This window comes from Sorex fumeus, unplaced genomic scaffold, assembly GCF_029834395.1.
Source record: "Sorex fumeus unplaced genomic scaffold, SorFum_2.1 ptg000044l, whole genome shotgun sequence".
Classification (NCBI taxonomy): Eukaryota; Metazoa; Chordata; class Mammalia; order Eulipotyphla; family Soricidae; genus Sorex; species Sorex fumeus.
Genome location: NW_026606101.1, coordinates 27,758,342 through 27,763,508, shown reverse-complemented (window position 1 = coordinate 27,763,508; position 5,167 = coordinate 27,758,342).

Sequence of the window (5,167 nt, the reverse complement as noted above, 5' to 3'; positions counted from 1 at the left end):
GGGAAGACAGTATAAGCTTTTCTGGGCATTTCGATAAATATTCTCCCAGTTGGTGTACTCAACTGAATAAAATAGGCAAGACAAACCTTCTGGTATTTATTTTGCTTAGACAAACATAGACTAAAGCTCAGGGAAGACTTAATACTCTTCATTAAGTTTCTTTTCACATTGTCTCCATGTTTCAACTTAGTTTATTGCTTAGTAAAAGACAGTACCTTGTTGTTCGTTATAAACTTTCATTCCTCTAACTCTTTTTCGGGGGAAGGTGTGGTGATGCATGATGGCCAGAAACTGGATTTTACAAATGAAGTATAACGGGGTAAGGCAATTGCTGGTATTGTTTTCGTATTACTCACCATTAGAAATATCAGTATTTAATTGATGGAATAATAAAGGGGAGTGCTATTGAAGAAAGATGAACACAAAAAATGCTAGGAAGATGGTGGAAAGCAACACACTTGTCCATAGCAGTGTTTTGTGGGAGACTATCAGAAGTAGACGTGCATGTCATGAACTGATGTCTTTTTCTTTTTTAGGATTTTTTTTTTTTTTACTGAATCACTATGAGATAGAACCTTATAAAGCTGTTTGTGATTAGGTTTCAGTCATACAGTGTTCCAATACCCATCCCTCTTCCAGTGTATGTTTCCCAGCACCAGTGTCCTCATTTTCGCTCCCTAGCCTGCCTCTATAGTAGGCACTTATCTACTTATCCTCTCTCTCTCTCTCTCTCTCTCTCTCTCCCTCTTTCTCTCTCTCTTTCTTTCTTTCTCCCTCCCCTTTGGGCATTGTGGCTTGCAATGGAGATAATGAAAGTTTATACGGTAAAATAGAGAAAGGACCAGTATGACAATAATAGCTGGAAATGATCTTGATGTTGTCTTAGGGCTTCCCCAGAAGCAGATTCTGAACTAAGGATTGGGGACAAGTGGTTCATTTGCAATTTCAGAAACTACAAGTAATGATGTGAGAAAACAAGTGAGCTATGTGAGAAAATAGCCAACAAAGACAGTGATAATTACCCGGAAAATTAAGTGAGAAACTGGAGACAGCAGAACATGCCCCTCAGAGCTATCCCAACTTGGTTTTATTTTTTTGGGCCACACCTGATGATGTTCAGGAATTACTCCTGGAAGTACTTGGGGGACCATATGGGATGCTGGGGATCAAAGCAGGATTGGCCACGTATAAGGTAAATGCACTATCTGCTGTACTCTCTGTTTCTGAAACTAACCCAACTTAGAATCAAGAAAGTGTAACTGCTTACCCATCCCTATTCATTCATGGCTGAAAAGTGCATTCAGAGACATGAAAACTTCAGGACTTTTGGTGTTTCCAGCACCAAAGTTTTAAAAATTGCTAACAGCCCTTTGATGAAGGAGGTAAGTGTTCAGAAGATGTGGTCAAGATCTCATTATTATGGGTTTATGGGAAGGTTTATGCGTCAAAAATTTTTAAGGCAAATCACCCTGCCTCCAAACTTCTCCCGTCTTCCAGCTAGAGAAAGGCTAGAAAGGCTAAGTGTTTGTAATGGTGGGTTGAGAACCCCAGCAGGTAGAACCCTGCTTGGAACTGGTAATCTAGAAGAGTTAGGTACCTGAGTTGCTTTGGCAACCTTGTTTGGAAATAACTGTGGGTTATTTAAAAAAAAAAATAAGGTTAAAGTATTTAAGTATTTACTTTTATTCTTAGTTTCTTTGTTCCTTAAAGCACCCTAAATTCTAAGACACAGATTTGAGTTTCCAAAATCTACTTGGAGAACTTGATTACTAACATATAACTAACCTGATTGAGGTAAATGAATAAATTGATGATTGTTCAAAGAATATGTTGAGCAAAAATTTATACATCTCGGACCATGAAGCAAACACTTTCTGCTCTTGTAAGAAAAATTGACTTCATTTTCATGCCGTACACACATTTCATCCTCTGATCTTCCCACTTTTCTCTTTGGTGGCAGACTTTTGCAATTTTCTTCTGGACAGTGTGAAGAATACTGAAACCAGTGAGGACTAAGTTGCTAAGGAGATACCCCAGTATTACCAATTGAAAGGTTACCAATTGAAAGTATTACCCCAGTATGTCCCCAGGAAGATACCCCAGTATTACCAATTGAAAGAAGTATTTAATATGTTTATATCATCATTCCTGGTCACTCTGGACCTACTAGTTTTGTTACTCTAAACTACGAAAAATTCTCTGCTTAAACTTCTCTCCATCTCTAAAGTCTGCTGCAATCTCCTTATTTCAAATAATTATCTATTGCCTCCTGGGTTTTTCTTCTTTGTTTCCTTCAGAGCTTTGCATTTTCTTTGACATGATCTGATATATGTTGTATTTTACTTGTTTATCGATCCCCTTGAGTGTGATTTCAGAGAACTCAGGGAATTTTCTGTTCCTCTAATGATTCCATCTGATTCCCAACACTTATCATAGGGCTTGACATAGATGCTGACTAAATAGTCCATGAATGAATGACTAAATAATACACAAAGGGTCAGTTCACCAAAACCTCCTTCTAAAAAGTCCAGCTCATTTGTCTTTGCTGCTCTTTGTCAAACCAAATGTTTCCTGGAATTCTCTGGCTGGCTGATTTGAGAAAGGTAAAGGTTGGGCTTTTATCTTCCAGTCCTCTAGTATATGTACTTGGCTTGAGTCATACTTACATCACTTATTGGCTGGGACCTCTTGTTCAAATAAACTATTAATTTCTTCTTCTGAAAAAAAGGCTGAGACTATAATACTAATTATGCAGAGTTTATTTATGGGATGGGGTGGAGTGGCACATCTAATAATGCTCAGGGCTTATTCCAGTAAAGCCGTTCCTGGCAATGCTCAGGAGACATGTGATGCCAGGGATTGAACCCAGGGCTCCTGCATGCAAAGTCTGCACTCTAGTCTTTGAACTATTTTCCTTGTCTAATTTCTGCAGACTTTTTTTTCAGAGGATTAAATGAATCAATAAAATAAGGCACTAAACATAGCACCTAACATGTGCTAGATCAGTGGTTTTCAATTGCCAGTCCACAGACAAATGCTGTAACACATGTATAAAATTTGAAAACCATGTGCTAGAAATCAAAAAGTAAGATTTTTCTTTCCTGTTTTCTTTCTTCCTTCTGTAGCACTGTTCTCCCATTGTTCATCAATTTGCTTGAGTGGGCACCAATAATGTCTCCATTGTGAGACTTCTTGTTACTGTTTTTGACATATCGAATACATCATGGGTAGCTTGCCAGGCTCTGCCGTGTGGGCAGGATACTCTTGGTAGGTTGCCCGGCTCTCCAAGAAGGATGGAGGAATTGAACCCAGGTTGGCCGTGTGCTTGGCAAACACCCTACCTGCTGTGCTATCGCTCTAGCCCTTCTTCCCTCTACAATTATCAATTTACTGACAGACCAGTGACATAAAGATTGGATAAGTTGTTAAGTATAAAGAGGGCAAATACTTAGGGAGGAAGTGAAAAAAGGATAACCAAAACTGGAGACAGAGAAGAAAACAATAAGAAAGGTCTTTGTTGCTTCGGACCAGCCTATCATTTACCGTTGAGTCTTCTGTTAAAAGGTCATTTTTCTAAGTATAATGGAAGTGGAAGATTTAAACTTTCCATTGTTTTGTCTTGCCTCAATCAATCAATATTTTTCTAATGTATTTCCTAAGCTGGCTCCTTACCCAGACCTGATTCACTCCTGGCTAATATGTCCTCCTTTAGCACAAAGAAACTAAATGCACACAACCTGGAGCTGAACAAACTCAATTACTAAAAGAAATATGCTTCAGAATAAATTATGTGACTGTTTTCAAAGCAAAAATATCTGTATCTTCAACGTTGATGTACACACTCTGTTTATCCATGTTCTCTGTCTTTTAACATTATCTTACACAGCTTAATTTAAAGGAATAAGTATCCTGTAATGGTTCTTCCTAATAATAACTTATTGAGTATATGAATATTCCCAGATTCTTTTCTGAGGCTTGAAAAAAAGCTAGCTAACTTCAAATATTTACTGCAAGAGAGAAATTTTCAGGGTTTTTTTTTTTTACTTGCTCAGTTCTCATACCAACATTTCACAGCCACTGCTAGAATAATTGAGCAGCCAACCAAGTCAACTAAGATAAATTTACCTGCATGGCTATTATGGGATAAGAGAAAAAAATGTCATGTAAGGTGATAGAGGTAGGAGGAGGTGATGGGTGAAGGAGGTGAACATTGTAGCAATGGTAGTTGTGGCAGTGATAGAGGTGATAGTGGCAAATTGAAAGATAGCAGTGATAGTGGTGAAGGTTGTAGAGCTACTAATGAAGATGGTGAATAAGTGGAAGAAGCATGGGAAGGCAAGGGTTGCATTAGTTGAAGCTGTGGTGGTACCAGTGTCATTCGTGACTCGGTGAGTAAAGCTAGTGTGGGTCCTGGTAGATGTACTGGTGATGGCTGGTTTAGTGATAGGCCAGTGACCCTAAAAGTGGTGAGGCTAAGACAATTAAAAATGCATTTCAGGGGCTAGAGCGATAGCACAGCAGGTAGGGTATTTGCCTTGCACACGGCTGACCTGGTTCAATTCCCAGCATCCCATATGGTCCCTCGAACACCATGAGGAGTAATTCCTTAGTGCAGAGCCAGGAATAACCCCTGTGCATTGCCGGGTGTGACCCAAAAAGCAAATAATAATAATAATAATAATAATTAAAAAACATATTTCAGCACAAAAATCAGTATGTGAATGTTCACAATAGCACGATAAAAAAAGAGCGAAGGAATGAAAGAATTCAAATGTTCACCAATAGATGAATGGATAAACAAATTATTCTTTCACATAAGGGATATTATTTGGCCATAAAAAGAACTAGAACTCTGCTACATGATACCCCATGGATGCATCTTGAAAGCATTATGCTAAATAAAATAATTTAGTCACAGGGACCACATATCATATAATTACTTTTATACAAATGTAATGGAATAGGCAGTTTTATAGAGAACATAAATTAGTGGTTGCCTGTAGCAAGGGGACGTGGGATGGGAGAGAATACTAATAGGTATGGGGTTTCTTTTGGGGGATGATTAAACTATTCTAAAATTAGATTGTATAATTAAATATACCAAATGAACATACTAAAATCATCATATTACATCATTGAAGTAGGTAAATTGTATAGTATGTCAATA